The sequence below is a fragment of the Lissotriton helveticus genome, chromosome 1_2 (genome assembly GCF_964261635.1).
Source record: "Lissotriton helveticus chromosome 1_2, aLisHel1.1, whole genome shotgun sequence".
NCBI lineage: Eukaryota > Metazoa > Chordata > Amphibia > Caudata > Salamandridae > Lissotriton > Lissotriton helveticus.
The window spans coordinates 375,286,850-375,307,283 of NC_136058.1; the positions used below are offsets into that span (position 1 = coordinate 375,286,850).

Consider the following 20,434-nt stretch of genomic DNA (forward strand, 5'->3'; position numbering starts at 1 on the left):
CTTGCAAACAGCTCGGCCACTCCCCCAACCCCAGGGGGGGCGGCCGAGCTCCTTGCCAGAGCCGGTTTTGGTTCCCAGTCCGGCCCTGTACCCAGCCACGTACCACATGGGTGGAACAAACCTGACATCATGCAGAAAGCGAGGGACCCTGATAAGCCAGGACCCCAGCCTCACATGTTATGTTAGTATGAATTTGTAGAGAGCAAGTTCACCCCAGGGTTTCTTGGCGCTATGTACCGCTGGGGAACCCGTCCTGGCTTTCCCTGTGAGATGGTCCCTATTGGGCACCCCCAAGGTGAAACCAGGCATCCCCGGCAGCGAGGGGGCCGTTGTGGAGATTAAGCAAGCTATTGCCCAGAGTTGCAGCGTGGGACCCATGGTTAGAGAGGCACCGAGGCGAGATTTATCGAGCCCGCTGACATTGGTTCCGTACCCTGCAGCGTCGGGAATTGAACCCTGGTCCCGGGCCGACCTCTGCTTCTGGGTCTGCCACCTCTAACCGGTGAGCCACACTTCTCCACATGACGAATGAGACCAAAGGCAACAATGTCTGGATGGCCCGGCAGCAGGCCTCACCGAGCTAAGGGCAGGCAGATTCACCAAGGATCTCAGCCTCAAGCAGCTCCTTATTGAGGAGTGCACTGAAGAACAAAGGGTGGGCAGGAGTTGTTGTACTCCGGGTGTTGATCTTCGGTGGGCAGCAAACTGACAATGTGCAGTGAATCGCCATAAACAGCTACTGACCTCATGAACACTGGACAGAGCTTAGTTCCTAGAGCCAGTTCCTATCTTTCTATTTTGTCCCACAGCCATGGTGACACTCTGAGCATTCACTGAGATCCCAGGTATAGCTTGATACTTAGGTGGATCAAGGGTGGACATGGGGGGACTGACCCCACACATGCTTCCAAGATAACCCGCTGCCTCAATGATTTCTTAAATACCTTACACAGTAAGTGTAAGAAGCAGAGCAAGACAGTGGTTGCAGGGTGCGTAACCTCCATGCAATGCATAGCATCCAGGCATGGTGCAATCCTACACAGCAGAAATGGGGAGTTTGATTCCTGAGTTTACTGACACTAAACTTTGCCAACCCGAAGCAGTGGCCTCTTGTCTTTGGAGCAACTTTAAGAGATGGAAGCCCCTGAATGGTCACTGGCAGCTGGCACCACAGCAGTCCCACTCCATGACATTCGCAGATATGTCAGAGACCTCGTCCGCAGTCAGAGACAAAAGCAAAGTGAAGAGGCAGTAAGCGTAGAGAGTGCCAGGAGTCATAAAAATGGCATGTGCCACCTGACACGTGTTAAGAACCAGCTAACACGACCAACAAATGCCATGCTAGCCTATTAGTTTTGGTGAGATATTCCACAGGGAGTTAACCTCTGCTGTGGAGCAAAGCCAGGTATTTCAGACAGACCAGAGTAGAGCACTCTTGAAGCCCTTAACAGTCTGCCCACCAGTGGCGAACAGTGTCAGGATCCAAACAGGGGGGCCAGGTCCCAGCCTTACAGAAAGAAACAGGCAAACAGTGTTGCTGCTTCAGTGATGGGGTAAAGCTTTCTGGTTTTCCCTAGTCAGATGCCATCTCAACACATACCAGGATGCATAAGCCATCTGGGGGCCCGTTTCCCTGGTGGACCTGAATCAGTCCACAATAAGGTATCACATCTCAGAGACTCTTTGGTATGGGAAAGAGTTGAGCTGCCACTGCTGAAGGACAGTAGTATCATGCTAGCACCACAATATGTTTGAAAGGATGGTTCATACTGAGATACACCTAAGGCAGGTGTGCCTCGTGTGAACAAGGACAAAACAGGAGCTCTTGCACCAGACTAATGACTGGGCCAAAGAAGACTGAGCCCCATCAGGATGCAGGCCTACCATTGCCATTGTGCTCCAGCCTATCAGATTTAGATATACCTTACACAGTTAACATGCTGCTAACAGAACCAGATCAGATGTCGTATCGCACGCAGTTCAGCTGAATGAATTGAGGGCAACACAGTTGAAATACACAGGGAAAGCATTGCCCCTCCTCAGAGCTCTGGAAGGCTAGAAATGCTGCATAAGAGACAGTCCTGTAAAATGCTGGCTCTGTGTGGATTACTTTGATCAGTGCATTGAACATAACCTGGTGTCTGTAGATAGGTCCACTGCCTTGAAACTAGGATGTTAAAGTATAACTGGAGCACTGCGACGTGTGTACATAGTGTGGAATAGGCTGGTGGACTGCTTGCTTAAGTACTGGGGACACCAGCTAGTTGATTTTTACAGGATCACTGACATAATATCGACGACACAAATATCGAGATACACAAATATCGAGTCAAAAATATCGATTGACAAAATATCGACTCCCTATCTTCAAACAGGTAAGTACCAAAATATCGACTCCAAAATATCGACTTACAAAAATATAGACTGTCAAAATATCGATTTTTTAAAATGTCTTAAAAGTAAGTTAAAACTAATATAGTAATAAATATATTTAATATAAACTTAGAAATAATTATTAAAAAAATATAATTTTAATAAATAATTTATATAATTAAAAAAATTATATCACCAAAAATTACACACACACATATATATATATATATATATATATATAAATATATATATATATATATATATATATATATATATATTTAAACATATTATTAAATAAACATATATAACATTTTAGAAAATGTTTAAAATTTATTGTTACAACTATAGTGAGTTCAACATTAGCAAAAGTGTTGGATAGCGTAGAGGTAAAATTTACTACTCCCACTCCAGTGGGTGCAACAGTAGGGAAAGCGCTGGATAGCGTAGAGGTTAAAATTACTATTCCCACTCCAGGGATGTATGACGTTACAACGCATACTTTTACAACGCCTACCATTACAACAAAACTTTTACAACGCAAAAACTTTTACAACGCATACATTTACAACGCAAGATTTTACAACGCATATACCTTTACAACGCATACCATTACAACATAAGTATTGGTAAGTATATAATAATTTTTTGAATATAAATTAATAAAAAATATTATAATATAATTTAATATAATTTAATTTTATTAAATAAATGTAATTTAAATGTAATTTTACCTTATTTTTACAAAGTACCCCTGTACCCCAAAAACCCAAAACTGACCCTGAACCCTAAAAATACCCCTTTACCCATAAACTGAAAACTGACCCTGAACCCTAAAAATACCCCTTTACCCGAAAACTGAAAACTGACCCTGAACCCTAAAAATACCCCTTTACCCAAAAACTGAAAACTGACCCTGAACCCTAAAAATACCCCTTTACCTACAAACTGAAAACTGACCCTGAACCCTAAAAATACCCCTTTACCCCAAAAACTGAAAACTGACCCTGAACCCTAAAAATACCCCTTTACCCAAAAACTGAAAACTGACCCTGAACCCTAAAAATACCCCTTTACCTACAAACTGAAAACTGACCCAGAACCCTAAAAATACCCCTTTACCCCAAAAACTGAAAACTGACCCTGAACCCTAAAAATACCCCTTTACCCCAAAAACTGAAAACTGACCCTGAACCCTAAAAATACCCCTTTACCCAAAAACTGAAAACTGACCCTGAACCCTAAAAATACCCCTTTACCCAAAAACTGAAAACTGACCCTGAACCCTAAAAATACCCCTTTACCCAAAAACTGAAAACTGACCCTGAACCCTAAAAATACCCCTTTACCTACAAACTGAAAACTGACCCTGAACCCTAAAAATACCCCTTTACCCCAAAAACTGAAAACTGACCCTGAACCCTAAAAATACCCCTTTACCCAAAAACTGAAAACTGACCCTGAACCCTAAAAATACCCCTTTACCCAAAAACTGACAACTGACCCTGAACCCTAAAATTAAAATATTTATCAATTAATCAATTATAATTAATTACCAATAATATTTTAATTAATTACCAATTAATAATTAATTAACAATTATTTTTTTAAAAATATCAATAAATAAATTAACATATTTAATTAATTATAATTAAATTACTTCCCACCCTATTCCCCTATAAACCCACAACCCGCTACAGAAAATAAATTACTAAAATTAAAATATTTATCAATTAATCAATTATAATTAATTACCAATTATATTTTAATTAATTACCAATTAATAATTAATTAACAATTAATTCTAAATTATTATCAATAAATAAATTAACATATTTAATTAATTATAATTAAATTACTTCCCACCCTATTCCCCTATAAACCCACAACCCGCTACAGAAAATAAATTACTAAAATTAAAATATTTATCAATTAATCAATTATAATTAATTACCAATTATATTTTAATTAATTACCAATTAATAATTAATTAACAATTAATTCTAAATATATATCAATAAATAAATTAACATATTTAATTAATTAGAATTAAATTACTTCCCACCCTATTCCCCTATAAACCCACAACCCGCTACAGACTTATATTACACAAAAAATAAAAATTATTATTAACTTACCTTAAATTCGATATTTTTGTTGTCTATATTATGTCTAGTCGATATTATGTCCATTCTATATTTTTGATTCGATATTATGTCCATTCTATTCGATATTAATTTTCTCTAGTCAATATTTTTGTTGTCTATATTATGTCTAGTCGATATTATGTCCATTCTATATTTTTTACTCGATATTCTGTCCAGTCGAAATAATTGACTCGATATTATGACTGTACACCATTTTTACATTTTTGTACTATTTTAGTTCTAGAGACCTCCAGTTTGTGAGACCCATAGTAAGTGCCCTGGGTTTGGAGTGATTGTTTGGACTGGTGCTGAAACATGTATACAGTAGGCCTCCGCCTTTTTGTGTGATAGGGTGTTATATCAAACGTGAATGCGGCCCAAAAAACAACTAATTTAGAGACCACCTTACAGGATGGATGGATGGATGAATGAATAAATACATGCAGCCACAGGAGTAAGTCTTCATGATTGACAAAGCGAAGACAGTCTTACATGGTATAACTCTGTTATGGGGTAAAGCAGTTACATGAAGCCTCATCTCCTGATACAGGGGCCGCTTCATCAGCTAAACCGTGCTCACCCTAGATAAATCCACTCCGGGCGGTATTGGTGATACTCACAGGGGCAACCAGAATCTGAGTGACTAAGAATGCCATGGCCCTGTCCTCTGGAAAGTAGGGGGGCGTGAACAGTGCTACTGCGACAGAGCTTGGAGGCAAGGCTTGGGGTGCTCCCTTAAGGAAGTACCCGTCCTAGACACCCGACAACACTAACGCTGGGGTGAGAAGGGTCTCTGCAGTGGAGCAAGCGAGATTTTGAGTCTGGTTTTCCATGTGTCCCTCAGTTTATGCCAGCAGGTGTAGCATCTGAGAGTCAATAGGGTGCAAGAAACAGTTTGTGGAATGGCAGGTGCGTCATGCAACGCCTGCACCTAAATGAGTTCCTTTAATGTGTGGGCCCTTTTTTCTCTTCACTCCCATGTAAAGTGGATGCACTCAACGATTTAACTTGTAGGAAGACCAGAAATGGTGTCTGCACACACCAAACATTCAGCACGCTAATGACCTTCCTTACTCTGCCCTTCCCAAAAAACACTCATCTTTACAGGAAAAGGCTGCGCCTATGACCGGCATTGCCACTAAAGGGCTGCCAAGCGCTACATTTTCATAAACATAATGCATAGAAAGTGTGATACCAATACCTTTGTGTAGGAAGGTAGAGCCCTGACTATGGTTGCCCCCAACTTTTTGGCCTGGTGTTTTGCTGGTTTTCTGACTTAGTTGACCTGAGGCCCTGCTATTCAGGACCTCAGGCCCACTGCTCTCTCTGTAAAATGGATTCCATGTACCTTAGGTACATATCTAAATTGGATACTGAGCCACCTTATCAGTCCCTGTACAGTGTACCTTAGGTACCCAGGGCATAGGTGTACCCAGGGCCTACCAGGGGCTGCAGCATGTATTATGCCACCCCTGGCTGGCCATCCAAATCTGACACAACTGGCTGCTTGACAGCTGGGGCAAGGTGGTGTAATCACCCTTTGCTTTAGATATAGTATACCTATATCTAACCCTAAAAATGGACACACAGATCTCCTATCAGTCACTCCTATGGCAGGCCTTAACAATCCTGAAGGCAGAGTGCTTGGAATCGTGTGAGATGGTGCTCTGGCATGAGCTGAGCCTGTCTGCGGCTTTCGGGATCCATCCCTTAGCCGTTTCCATGATATCGCATACCATATACTCTTAAGTGCATTATAATCCTCGCGGTTATATGCCAACTCTGGTATCGCTTTATCAAAACATGTCGAGTAAGGTGTCATACGAATTGGAATACTAACCCCTCGCCAATTCTGGCGACGGGGTTAGCATTCCACCCTTCTAGAGGGACACGACATGTATGTAACCCCTAACCCCGGTTAAAGTCAGACAGAGCCTTAGCATCCACAAAATGGATGCTGCCACCGAGACACAAGTCTGCCCTCCTGCTGCTGGCAGTCCTCCCAGAGCAGGAGATAAGGACAAAGGGTTTCCTGCCAGGGGCGGTGCCAGCACCGTCCCAGACAGGATTTTGTGTATTGTAGGTAGGCAGGGCTTTAGAGGAAGGTGACTGCACGTGGCACCCCGGTGCTCACTGTGCATAGGCTGGCTGGAACCAGTTCCAGGGTCACTCCAGACCCTGTGCTGGGGAAAAGCCCGCCAAGGAAGTGGGTGTAACCACCCCCCTCCTAGTCCCACCCATAGGGCAGGACTTAGTCGCGTGCCAGCCCCTTTTTACAGGATAAAGGTAGAGACTGGCCCCCTTCCAAATCAGATCATCTTTGAATCCTGAAACTACTTTCTGCGAAAGGAACTCAAGACTTCTTCCTAAGATTTCTCCCTTGTGACTAAGGAGTAGTCACCCTGCATCCGCAGGCACCATCTAAGAACACTGCGGTCTGCTGCAAGTCCTTCCTCCGGAATCCGACTGCCCAGCTCGACGAGAACCGGCTTCCCTGGCACCTCTGACCTCTACCCACCTCTACAGCCCAGCTGAGAACCGTGGGTGCGACGAGACCTCAAGGGACCGGCCATCTGCAAGACTGCACGACTTCTTTCCAGCAAGCCCGCCGAGTAATCTACTGGTGAGTGCTTTGGGGTCCGAGAAGCCCCGACTCTGAGCAGCTCCAGCTCCGAAGTGCAGCCCCCCAGCATCTCCACGATCTGCGTGGGGCCCTTCTGCTTTCCGCTGCTCACCGCGTTGTTTGGCTACTAGCCCGTTGGCTTGTGGCCTTCCTGACGACGCCCGACGACATTTCTGCTGCTGGTCTGGTTGCTCCAGACTGGCCCTTGCTCCCTTCCAGAAGAGGAGCACCCCGGACCCTCCTGGTCCACTCAAGACGCCATTTTGAGTCCACCGCGTGGGCTTGAATTAGCCAAGGCTTGTTGCCCAATCCTGGGTAACTTCGACGCCAACGACTTCATCCTTCGTGGGACAGCTCGCACCTCCATCCTGGTCGCCGACAACGCCTCCTGGTCCGAGAGACTGCAGAGCCCAGCAGCGCCCACTCACCTGACTGCGGTGACTTCGCCCGGTGCCATCCTGGTGCCCACTTAATCACTGGCTAGTGATTCAAGAACTTGGTCCCCTCTGCTTTCAGGTTTTCTTCTTCCTTGATCCAGGCTTGGATCCATCGAACTTTTCTTCACTGGTCGCCTGCCAGCAACTTCTTCCTTCCAGGCTCCTGGTCCGGCAACGAGATCCCCGACGTCTTTTCAGACCTATGCAGCTGCAGCCCCTGGGCTAGGTAACTTCGGCACTCCGGTGTCCCAGCATAGCCTCACTATCCAAGGGTCAGGATCCACTGTCGTTTTCTCCCTACCAGGTCGGGTTCGCCCGTGAACACTAACTTTGTGAATTCTAGCTTCCATAGACTTTGTCCCGCATCCCGCGTGAGAGTGCACACTCTGCACCCGAGTCCCCTGGGCCTCCTAGTAGCAATCTAACGATTCCCTAGTCCAGTCCTAGCGATTCCAAAGCCTATTAGAACTGTTACTTACCTGCTAGTAATTCGCATTCCACTTTTAGCGTATATGGTTTTTCGTGCCCCTCGGGCATTTGTGTAACATGCTAACTTAAAAGTATTTTCGTAAGAGTTTTGTTGTGTGCTTAGCTCCCTGTCTCATAAAGAGCCAGGGTAGTCTTGTTATAAATAAATACACTGTTTATTTTCATAACAACTTGTGTGGTGTCCTTTCACTGGGTGTTCAAGGGGTAATGTGATGGTAAAACAGCTGGCTTAACACGCCCTCCAGAGTCTTAGCCTTAGACTGCTCGTATCCATGCTACTAGGATAGCTGGTCTATAAGGTTGACTTACAACCAATCATCAATAAGGGTTGTTTGGACTGATATATAGTGATCACTAGAATAGTGAGCACTGCACATCAGGCCAACTTCTCACATTGGTGAGCAGCGGTTGGGATTTGAGCTTGCTGTTGTTTTACCACACATGCCCTAAGAATATCTTGTGAAAGATCACATAAGTACTAAAGGTACATATAACTTAGCTTAGAATACTCTGAGTTCTACTGAACCAGCTGTTGTAGCTCCTAGGGCCTAGCACACCCTAAACTACAACTCTAGCAAGGGATCAGTAGGCAAACATATAGTGTAGGTAAGTGCACCACTTACACCTCACTAGAAAAGCATGTCGACTCAGGGGGACTCTACTGAGACTCCCCATGTCAGTGTTGACCCTCCACAGGTCACTTCAAGATATGCACCTCTCAGTTTCCATGAGATGAGACAGATCTGTGTCTCCAGAAAACTGAAGCAGGGGTCTAACCCCACCACTTCCTTTCTGATAGGTCTCTTAGAGACATATGATGCCAGAAAGCTTTCTCAGTTACATGAGAACATGCCAGCCTTAGAGGGAACCTCTGGGGATCCAGATCTCCCCAACACTGATTCAGCAGTTGAGGAGGAGGATCAGGAGGTACTCTCTGGGGATGAGGTAGACAAAGGTCTTGAGGTAGTCAGAAGGCTAACTAGGACCAACTTAGACTTACTTGGGCTAGGATCTGGGGGCCCCCCAGTACTAACCCGAAGTGGGCCTAACCTTGGAGTTAGGAGAGATAGATCTCTTTCTAGGGACTCCAATAGATCTCTGCACTCTAATGCCTCTTCTCAGGGGAGAAGGAATCCTCCACAGAGGAGATTTACTTCCCCTCAGAGAAAGGAGCATGAAGCTAGGATGAGACAAGCTGAACTGAGGATTGAAAGGGAAGAAATTGCCCTGGCCAAAGAGAAGCTTGCCCTGGCAAGAGAGCAGCAGATGAGTGGGCTAGCTCCCACTGGTGGCAGCAATCTCCCAAGAGATAAAGAGAAGGGTTTAGATACTAAACACCTGACTAAAATAGTGCCCCCCTTTAAGCAAGGGGATGACATCCAGAAATGGATGGCTGCTCTGGAGAGGGCCTGCACTGTGCAGGGCATTCCCCAGAGTCAGTGGGCAGCTATACTGTGGCTCTCCTTTGATGGCAAAGGTAGAGATAAGCTCCTCACTACTAGAGTTGAGGATGCTAACAATTACCAGGTCCTGAAAAATGCACTGGTTGATGGGTTTGGTTTAACCACTGAGCAGTACAGGTTGCTGTTCAGAGACACCCAGAAAACTCAGTCTCAGGACTGGTCTGACTTTGTTGATTGTGCCACTAAGGCTTTGGAAGGCTGGCTACTGGGTAGTAAGGTTACTGATTTCAAAGGATTGTATAATCTAATTATGAGAGAGCAAGTCTTAAATAATTGTCAGAACCAGTTATTACACCAGCACCTGGTAGACTCTGATCTGACCTCTCCACAAGAATTGGGTAAGAGGGCAGACAAATGGGTCAGAACCAGGATTAGGCCCAAGAACCAAGGTGGTGACCAGAAAAAGGAATCAACCAAGCCTCAAGAGAAGGGTGGGAATAAATCCACAGATCAAACCACATCAGGGCCCCAAAAATCCTCTGAGGGGGGTGGGTCCCAGAATCTTTCCAACAACCAGAAGAAACCTTATTGTTATCCCTGTAAACAGGTGGGTCATTTAAAAACTGACAGCAGTTGCCCCAAGAATAACAATAAGGAAAACATACCCCCAAGTAACATTCCCAAACCTCCTGTTACTACTAGTAGTAATCCCCCAGGTGGTGGGAGTGCCCCCAAGAATTTGGGTGCATTTACTTTGGGAGTTCCTGGGGACTCTGGCCTAACCAGGTCCCCAAACTTAGATACTCTTGTCTGTGAGACTGGCATGGGGTTTGCCAACTTCACAACTTGTCCCAACACTTTGGGCAAGTACAGACAGGAGCCCCTCATCAATGGTATAAAAGTTGAGGCCTATAGAGATACAGGGGCTAGCATCACTATGGTGACTGAGAGTCTAGTCCCCTCAAGGCAACTTTTACCTGGTGCCACATACCAGGTGACCAATATTGATGGAGTACAGAGAGATCATCCCATGGCAGTGGTCAATCTCAGCTGGGGAGGTGTCACTGGCCACAAGAGAGTGGCAGTGTCACCAAACTTGCCTGTAGATTGCCTACTGGGGAATGATTTAGAGCTCTCAGCCTGGGCTGAAGTAGAGCAAGAAACCCATTCTAGAATGGTAAACATCCATGGTAAGGTTAGTGGGGCAGTGGTAGCCACAGCTCCAGTCCAAGATATCCTCCCTGAACAGGTCAGGAGGGTTGTGCCAGTCACAACCCAATCTCAGACAACTTCCTTCCCAGAACAGGTTGTCAAGGCTGTCATGGTAACAGCCCACACCCAAACTGAGCCCCCTCCTGAAAAGGTTGGGAGAGTTGTGATGGCCACAGCTCAAACTCAGACAGATGATAGTGTTGTGAAGCCTGAAACTATGGATCACTCCACTCAGACAGAGAGTATTGAGGAGGAAGAGAAATCTCCCTCCCACCAGACTTTAAGAAAGGGTCAGCCTCCTCAGGGAACTGATCTGACCCCTTGTGAAGAAACTGCCACAGAGGTAGTCAGGCCTAGCCTGGCAGAACCCCTGATGTCAATGGACCCTTCCAAGGTGGGACCCAGTCTGGAGCAGGTAACCTGCCCCTCTCTACCCTGCCTCAGTCAGCCCAGGGCTGTAGAGGTCAGGGAGGCCAGTGTTGGACCCCAAGGGGCCCCCTGTCCAAAAGAATTTCCCAATCAGCAGATTAAGGGCACTGAAGCTAGTAGACCTAGCCAAGTGAAAATAAGACACACTCCTGAGGGATCCCCCTTAAAATTAGTTAGGGACCTCCCACAGATGGACACTGTTGGGCACAGCCAAACTTGGGACCTGAGGGCCCCAGACCTGAACTGTCCCTCCAGTAAGCCAAACAGAGGGACCCAACCTCCAGCTGTAGGTAGCCAGAGGTTGACCCTGAGAGCCCAAAACAACTCAGTCTTGGAAAGAAAGGCCTCTATGGTGGATGATGATTGGAGGAAGCTGAGCCCAAAATTAGTGGAGCCTCACTTCAGTACTCCATCTCAGCACCAGCCTTTTTCTTTGACAAAACACACCACAGGTAGAGATTCCCTATGGTGGAGACCCTCAGACACCCTTAGGGTGAGGGATTGCTTAGTGGACCATGAGATAGGGGGTAACCATGCCAGTGCTGGTACTTCCTTATATGGCCACTCAGGCAATATAGGCTTACCTGGCAAGGCTAGCCTTATCTCCTTTCGTTTGGGGGGGGGTTATGTAGGAAGGTAGAGCCCTGACTATGGTTGCCCCCAACTTTTTGGCCTGGTGTTTTGCTGGTTTTCTGACTTAGTTGACCTGAGGCCCTGCTATTCAGGACCTCAGGCCCACTGCTCTCTCTGTAAAATGGATTCCATGTACCTTAGGTACATATCTAAATTGGATACTGAGCCACCTTATCAGTCCCTGTACAGTGTACCTTAGGTACCCAGGGCATAGGTGTACCCAGGGCCTACCAGGGGCTGCAGCATGTATTATGCCACCCCTGGCTGGCCATCCAAATCTGACACAACTGGCTGCTTGACAGCTGGGGCAAGGTGGTGTAATCACCCTTTGCTTTAGATATAGTATACCTATATCTAACCCTAAAAATGGACACACAGATCTCCTATCAGTCACTCCTATGGCAGGCCTTAACAATCCTGAAGGCAGAGTGCTTGGAATCGTGTGAGATGGTGCTCTGGCATGAGCTGAGCCTGTCTGCGGCTTTCGGGATCCATCCCTTAGCCGTTTCCATGATATCGCATACCATATACTCTTAAGTGCATTATAATCCTCGCGGTTATATGCCAACTCTGGTATCGCTTTATCAAAACATGTCGAGTAAGGTGTCATACGAATTGGAATACTAACCCCTCGCCAATTCTGGCGACGGGGTTAGCATTCCACCCTTCTAGAGGGACACGACATGTATGTAACCCCTAACCCCGGTTAAAGTCAGACAGAGCCTTAGCATCCACAAAATGGATGCTGCCACCGAGACACAAGTCTGCCCTCCTGCTGCTGGGAGTCCTCCCAGAGCAGGAGATAAGGACAAAGGGTTTCCTGCCAGGGGCGGTGCCAGCACCGTCCCAGACAGGATTTTGTGTATTGTAGGTAGGCAGGGCTTTAGAGGAAGGTGACTGCACGTGGCACCCCGGTGCTCACTGTGCATAGGCTGGCTGGAACCAGTTCCAGGGTCACTCCAGACCCTGTGCTGGGGAAAAGCCCGCCAAGGAAGTGGGTGTAACCACCCCCCTCCTAGTCCCACCCATAGGGCAGGACTTAGTCGCGTGCCAGCCCCTTTTTACAGGATAAAGGTAGAGACTGGCCCCCTTCCAAATCAGATCATCTTTGAATCCTGAAACTACTTTCTGCGAAAGGAACTCAACACTTCTTCCTAAGATTTCTCCCTTGTGACTAAGGAGTAGTCACCCTGCATCCGCAGGCACCATCTAAGAACACTGCGGTCTGCTGCAAGTCCTTCCTCCGGAATCCGACTGCCCAGCTCGACGAGAACCGGCTTCCCTGGCACCTCTGACCTCTACCCACCTCTACAGCCCAGCTGAGAACCGTGGGTGCGACGAGACCTCAAGGGACCGGCCATCTGCAAGACTGCACGACTTCTTTCCAGCAAGCCCGCCGAGTAATCTACTGGTGAGTGCTTTGGGGTCCGAGAAGCCCCGACTCTGAGCAGCTCCAGCTCCGAAGTGCAGCCCCCCAGCATCTCCACGGTCTGCGTGGGGCCCTTCTGCTTTCCGCTGCTCACCGCGTTGTTTGGCTACTAGCCCGTTGGCTTGTGGCCTTCCTGACGACGCCCGACGACATTTCTGCTGCTGGTCTGGTTGCTCCAGACTGGCCCTTGCTCCCTTCCAGAAGAGGAGCACCCCGGACCCTCCTGGTCCACTCAAGACGCCATTTTGAGTCCACCGCGTGGGCTTGAATTAGCCAAGGCTTGTTGCCCAATCCTGGGTAACTTCGACGCCAACGACTTCATCCTTCGTGGGACAGCTCGCACCTCCATCCTGGTCGCCGACAACGCCTCCTGGTCCGAGAGACTGCAGAGCCCAGCAGCGCCCACTCACCTGACTGCGGTGACTTCGCCCGGTGCCATCCTGGTGCCCACTTAATCACTGGCTAGTGATTCAAGAACTTGGTCCCCTCTGCTTTCAGGTTTTCTTCTTCCTTGATCCAGGCTTGGATCCATCGAACTTTTCTTCACTGGTCGCCTGCCAGCAACTTCTTCCTTCCAGGCTCCTGGTCCGGCAACGAGATCCCCGACGTCTTTTCAGACCTATGCAGCTGCAGCCCCTGGGCTAGGTAACTTCGGCACTCCGGTGTCCCAGCATAGCCTCACTATCCAAGGGTCAGGATCCACTGTCGTTTTCTCCCTACCAGGTCGGGTTCGCCCGTGAACACTAACTTTGTGAATTCTAGCTTCCATAGACTTTGTCCCGCATCCCGCGTGAGAGTGCACACTCTGCACCCGAGTCCCCTGGGCCTCCTAGTAGCAATCTAACGATTCCCTAGTCCAGTCCTAGCGATTCCAAAGCCTATTAGAACTGTTACTTACCTGCTAGTAATTCGCATTCCACTTTTAGCGTATATGGTTTTTCGTGCCCCTCGGGCATTTGTGTAACGTGCTAACTTAAAAGTATTTTCGTAAGAGTTTTGTTGTGTGCTTAGCTCCCTGTCTCATAAAGAGCCAGGGTAGTCTTGTTATAAATAAATACACTGTTTATTTTCATAACAACTTGTGTGGTGTCCTTTCACTGGGTGTTCAAGGGGTAATGTGATGGTAAAACAGCTGGCTTAACACGCCCTCTAGAGTCTTAGCCTTAGACTGCTCGTATCCATGCTACTAGGATAGCTGGTCTATAAGGTTGACTTACAACCAATCATCAATAAGGGTTGTTTGGACTGATATATAGTGATCACTAGAATAGTGAGCACTGCACATCAGGCCAACTTCTCACACTTCGGGTCGAGCCCGAGTTGTATAAATCTGTAACAAAAAAAATCTGCCAGGACAGCTGGCACCGGAATCCGACTGAGTCAAGCACTTCCAATCCTCGGAGGGAGAATGTTGTGCAAATGGAAAGTACAGGCATTGACATAAATATAGGTAGCCATCCTCCTCGAAATATGTTTTTTACCTTCCAGCAACGGGGGGAAATTGTCTAAGAATCAGAACAGCGCACGTTTCATATCTGTCCAAAAGTGCGCGCGTGAACATTTTAAAATGCGCTGGCCGCATCTTTTGGCTGACCTGTGATCTCAGTCACACATTCCTCAGCATAATCACAGCCTCCACAGACCGAGCCATCCATTTAAGACCTATGCAACAGCAGAGGCTTTGATCTTGACAGGAAAAGAACACCAAAAAGCATCGGCTGTGAAAGCCCTTCTCGGAACAAGAGGAAAAGCAATCAGACTCTGGATTGTGATCTCAGAAGGCAGAGCACTCTTTGGCCATTTGATGGACAGTGATTAGCAGGGAAACCACTCAGCATGGAGGCCGCGAGCGAGGGGAAGGAGAAGAGCTCGAGCGCGGCGGAGCTTGCAGCAGCGCGCGCAGGAGAAGCAGAGGGGAGCGTGGGATGCGCGTGACCGCGGCACTGAGTCTCGGGTTCTTTACCACGTCACAGGGGAACAGAGGAGCTGACCAATTAGCGTGAACAAAGGAGTTGTCAGAAGTGTGGCTGGCGGGGCCAAGATATCACCCCACCTGGCAGGTGGCCGAAGGAAGAACTAGGCTTGCCCGCACATAATGCAGTTAAGCTCCATTTCGTGATCTATCACTGCTCATCCGGTGCCAGTGGCGTAACGAAACTTGCGGGGGCCCTCCTGCAAAGTGCATGGCGGGGGCCCCCATGCTCCCGGACCCAGTCAGGAGCTCTCCGGCCCACCCGTGTACAGTGCCAGCGGGGGCGCCCTGGAACTCGGGCCCCCGCACTGCAGGGTCCATTGTTACACCAGAGCGAAACTCCAGCCTCACATCAATAACTAAACTCCATCTGTAAACCAAGGATGAGCTCCATCTCGCTCTGTGCACTGGCCTCCGGTCTCAAACTGACAACCGGCCTTCAGTCTCACACTAAGGACGAATGTCCAAATGCAGCCAAAGTTGTGGCTCCACCCTCATACCAAGTACTGGGCTCCAGTGTCACAAGCTAAGCTAGTTGCAATTTACTGTGAGGACAAAGATCCTATCTCATACCTTGGGTCTGGTGAAGAGCTTTGGGTTACAGACAAACTCTGCATGGCTTTCTACCCAAACCTCTTTTGATCTGTCCCTCTCTGGTTCTCCTTATTGAGACGTGACTCCTTTTCTGTGTTCCACCAGCTTTCCCTCTCTAGTCGTCGCATGCACCAACTTGACCACTTACGCTTTTTTCTTAGTGATTAAATGACAACACATCCCTTATAGCTATGGGGTGAGAACTTATGCTTCTTGAACGGATCTCCGCTTTTGGTCATTTTCATCTAGTAACACAGTATTTACTCAATAAGGGTGTGGACTGTCATCCCCCATGGCCAGGATGAGGCAAGCTAGATCCTGGCATCAAATAATCAAGTAGGCTCAAAATTGAAGAGAGATAGCCAGATGCCCTGATCCCTCATGCCTTCTTGTGCCACTCTGATATGGATCCTCTCCAAGATCCACCTACATCGGTTTGATGTTTGCTCTGGTTTGAATCTGGAGCAAATAAAAATGGCACCTCTGGATAATCGACATCTCCTGGTGTTCGGTCCAGATTAACATAACGAAAATGAAGACTCTGGTAAATCTGCGCTACGGGTGTGACATGTCTGAGGGGTCTTTCTCTTGCCTTCTAAAGGCATTAAATGGAAAAATAAAACAAATATGACTGTTTGACCGAGATTGCAAATAAACAGTTCAAGACCATTGTGCCTTTAGTTTCTCTCTTCTAATTAATATAACCTGTGCATAATTCTTTTGCAATCTGACCAGTATAATGGGGGCTTTCAAAAGTAACAAAAAATTAATGTAATTCTTTTTTGGGAGATGTAAAACATAATTTCCTCTTGGATATGACAACTTTGCGTGAATGGATGTGTTTTTGGAAATATAAAATACAGTTTTCTCCTCAGTTATGACTGTGTGTTTAGATACATGTATGTATGTGGTCGGTGTGTGTGTGTGTGTGCGTGTATTTGTGTGTGTGATATGTCTCAGGTCAAAGAACTGCAAGTTCCCCTTGACCAGGGCCACTAGAATTATGATGCGAGGAGTATCAAATTAGGTCGCCTGGTTCATTAAATAAAGTGGTCACAAAAGGCAAAATATGCATTATGCAGTAACATTCTGTGGCTGTGTTGTTTTGCCATTTCAATACATACTAATACTTCAGTAGTATCAGTTTAACTGTGTGATACCAGAAAATCGTATAACATAAATATTATGTGGTAAAGAGCATTTATAAAAAATATTACCCCACTGGAGTTAATAATAGAATGCACACCCGAGGGGATGATATTTTTGTAATGGGACAATATTTTTGTAAATGATATTTAGAACACAATATTTCTGTCCAGTGATATTTGTGTTCAAGATGGTCTGACATACAACTGTGGGATATGAATAAACAAACCAGCAAAAGAAAGGTGACCAGTTTACCTTTGCAAGGTGTCTTTAACTGCAGGGCAGCCTATGTGACACAGTTTGGTCACTTCTAAATCTTTTGAGCTAGAAAAAAATCTTTTTTTGTTGAAATTATGCAACGTATCATAGATTCTGAACAAGCTCATTTTGCAGAAAGTGCTTCGGCATAGGAATTGCAATTGCATATTTCCAGCCGCACTTGCTTTGACCGGTGCTTGAAATGGTGGGAGAGAAGTGCAGATTTTAACAACCTTAGAGTGCTCTTGTCCCACTGAGTAGTGCTGGCACTCTCCCATTGATAGCAATGGGACTTTCTTGAGAGTGCAGGTTCTCTGCCTATCAAATAAAGTGCAGGCACTCGGAACCGCACAGTGCTTCCCCATCCACAGCACTGCCTTTGGATTTTAAGCCTTCTTGGTGTGCGATCGGTGTCCCTAAGAGTGGGACATGTTCCGCTCAGTTCCCTGGGCGGCATAGAATCGGGGATGCTCTCCCCACCGCCAACCCCATCCACACACTCAAGTAGTGTTTATGTATGTAAGGTTATTTGTAAGCCTGGCTGTCAGTACTAATCTGTAATAACAAACATTTTAATATTTGTTACGTTATTTTTCTTTTAATTAAAAACATTTTGTTCCCATGACTACAGGATTATTTTACGTTGAATTAGGGTATGGCGTAGGTGTGCACAATTCATGTTTCAAAGTCAGGTCTCGCTACGCCCCTAGAGATGTGGGATGCAGGCACTATGCAATCTATAGTGGGGACCTCCCCCACATTTTCTTCGGTTTGTACATTTCTCAGTCATTTTCACAAAAATGTTTATGGTTCCCTCACATTCTCAGACACAAATTGTTCGTAGGAGGAGGAGACGTAGTACAATGGAAGGCTATTTGCATCTTCGACATCTCACAACATGAGAATAAAATCCAAACAGCAAATGACGCACAAAACAAGGTTCTTGGTTGAAATATGTCAAGAATGGGGCTGGGCTGTTGCGACATCGGTTATTTTCCCAGAAGCACAACTAATTCTGAAAGTCTGGGAGGGCTGACCTGGAGTCAGCCATCTCTCACTAGGCACCAGATTATGCTATCCCCTGGGGCCCAAACCCCACTAATGATTAATGTATCAGGAATCATTGGTTTTATCCCGACCTGCCACTGGCTGAAGGGAAAAGCAAAGGTGCCCCTCTGTAGTGTGTGCCAAAGAGGACGGATCTACTAGGGACGGTGCAGCACACAAAGAAAAAAACTTCTAATCTCTGGGATCTGAGTAAGATTGCTCATGTGTGACATTTGGATAATTTCAGTGTAATTATGAGTGACATTCAACGGCTATGAGTGACACTATCTCCAACACCACTGGCCAGAGTCACCCGATCCTCAAGGGCGCAGCCCAAACATAGCTGCCAACTTTTCATTACACACGAGTGAAATCTCTATGTTTCAAGACACCTATGAGTGACATATTCACATCTCATGTGCTGCACCTTATCTCTAGCAGTGGATTACGAAAATCTTGTTTTAGTAAATGCAGTTTAGTACCTGGATTAAATAAACCACTCACACCTGACATGGGGTACTTTGTGATTTGTGAAGTTGCCCTGTGCACTTTCCCACTGTACCATACCTTCCTCTACTATTTGATAGAAGAATTAAATAAAATGCATTGGTAATCTATACCAAATAACTGTCTTATATCAGTGTTCGCCCGTATATAAACATTGATCTGCAACTTCGAAATGAATTGTGCAGTAAAAAAATGTTACACTAGTTTGGAATTTAAAAGTGTTGCAACTGATAGCATTAGCAAATCAATGACCACAGTTTTGAGATCTCTAAAGAACTTATATAGAACTTATATAGCTGCCACCAGCCAGTGCCCTGCACATTTATCACCACTCGTTGCCAAATTGTTGTGGCTGGCTGAATGGACAAACATGTGCCCCTGTTCCAGAAACAACGTGATTGGAGGAAAAGAGCTGCGAAGCTGGTGGTTTTTTACTGCAATCAATGACAAGATATGGACAGTTTGGTTGGGGCCCAGGAGGACAGTGGCACAGCAGGCTTCAAACCAACACCCTGCACTATGACCCTCCCCAAAACAATGTAAGGGGTCGAATGACACAGAATGCACCACTTACTCGTCTGCTGATGGCACGCGCTGCAAAGGAAAACAAAGCTGCCGCCCGCCATTATGTCTACCTGGGGCCAATCTGCGAAGTCCGTGACCATGCTGCTGGACCCCAAAGGTTTAGTGCCTTTGAGTACAACCTGGGTCCATTGGCACTTTTTATTCCGTGGAACATACCTCACCAGATCAAGCCACAAGGCAAATGTACCTGTACTTTGTCTATCCGAACCTCATGCTCACTTTCCTACTACTTTCCTCTCGTTCCGCTGTTTTTCTTCTCGATTGTTTCACCTCCTTCGAAAGTTTTCTACTCTTGCACTCGTCCTAAGTGGCAACTCCTCCTGCACTTTTAAATCCTGCTCTGTATTTCAACAGCTCTTTTCCGGCACTGCCGTTTTGTTTATTCTTCTGTTTATTCTGAAGAGGGCCGATGCATAATTGTGACTGTGTGGTCTGTTGATAGAGGTGAGCACTGGGCACACACACACGCTCTCACCTCACGAGTTTGTAAAAGGTCACAATTCAGACACGTGCACACTCTTACCTTGAGGCCGTGTCTTTAATACCGTGCGCATGGAACTATAACATACCTAGAGGCCAGGCTGCAGTGCAACAGGACACGAGTCCACCAGGGGCTGGTTCAAAGTGTTCATTACCAGGCTGGCCTGGCTGGGGGCCTCGTGCAGCCGCGCACCACAACGCGATGAAAGCTACAGCAGAGGCGGGCTTTCTCCGGCAGGCTGAACTGGCTTCCATAGTTAATAAAAAGAGCACGAAACCGCGTACATCCAAGCGGCCTTCAGGGGGCTAGCATTAAATTATGGCCTGCGGCCGCACAATCCCTCTGACGTCACGGGGATGCCTCACACGCGCAATTATAAATGCACAATGCGCATGACAGTGGTTACAGGTCTCTCCGCGCAGACGCGATGTGCGCACGTGCACCATTTAATTTATTATCGAGGCCAGCGAGGAATTTACATAAGTGCTGGCTGCGCAGCTGACTGACTGCTCAGCCGAGGACGGGGCCCCTGGACCACGAGGGCATAGTCTGTTTGAATCCTGCACCAGAAACAGTCGATCTTCCTTCTTGTATGGTGCTACAGCAAAAAACGATATTTTGCTATTTAAAGTACTCAGATGCATCTTAACTGTGGGGCGACATTCACCGACG

The 20,434-nt window shown here is 46.6% G+C and overlaps 1 protein-coding gene across 1 annotated transcript in view; it reads right to left on the reverse strand.

Moving 5' to 3' along the window:
- Positions 1–20,103, reverse strand: part of LOC144805992 (uncharacterized) — a 308,819-nt gene extending 288,716 nt beyond the window's left edge. Inside the window, exon 1 of the mRNA XM_078672460.1 lies at positions 19,851–20,103. The gene's annotated coding sequence lies outside the window, so the exon portion shown is untranslated. The remainder of the gene's footprint in view (positions 1–19,850) is intronic.
- Positions 20,104–20,434: the final 331 nt, after the last annotated feature.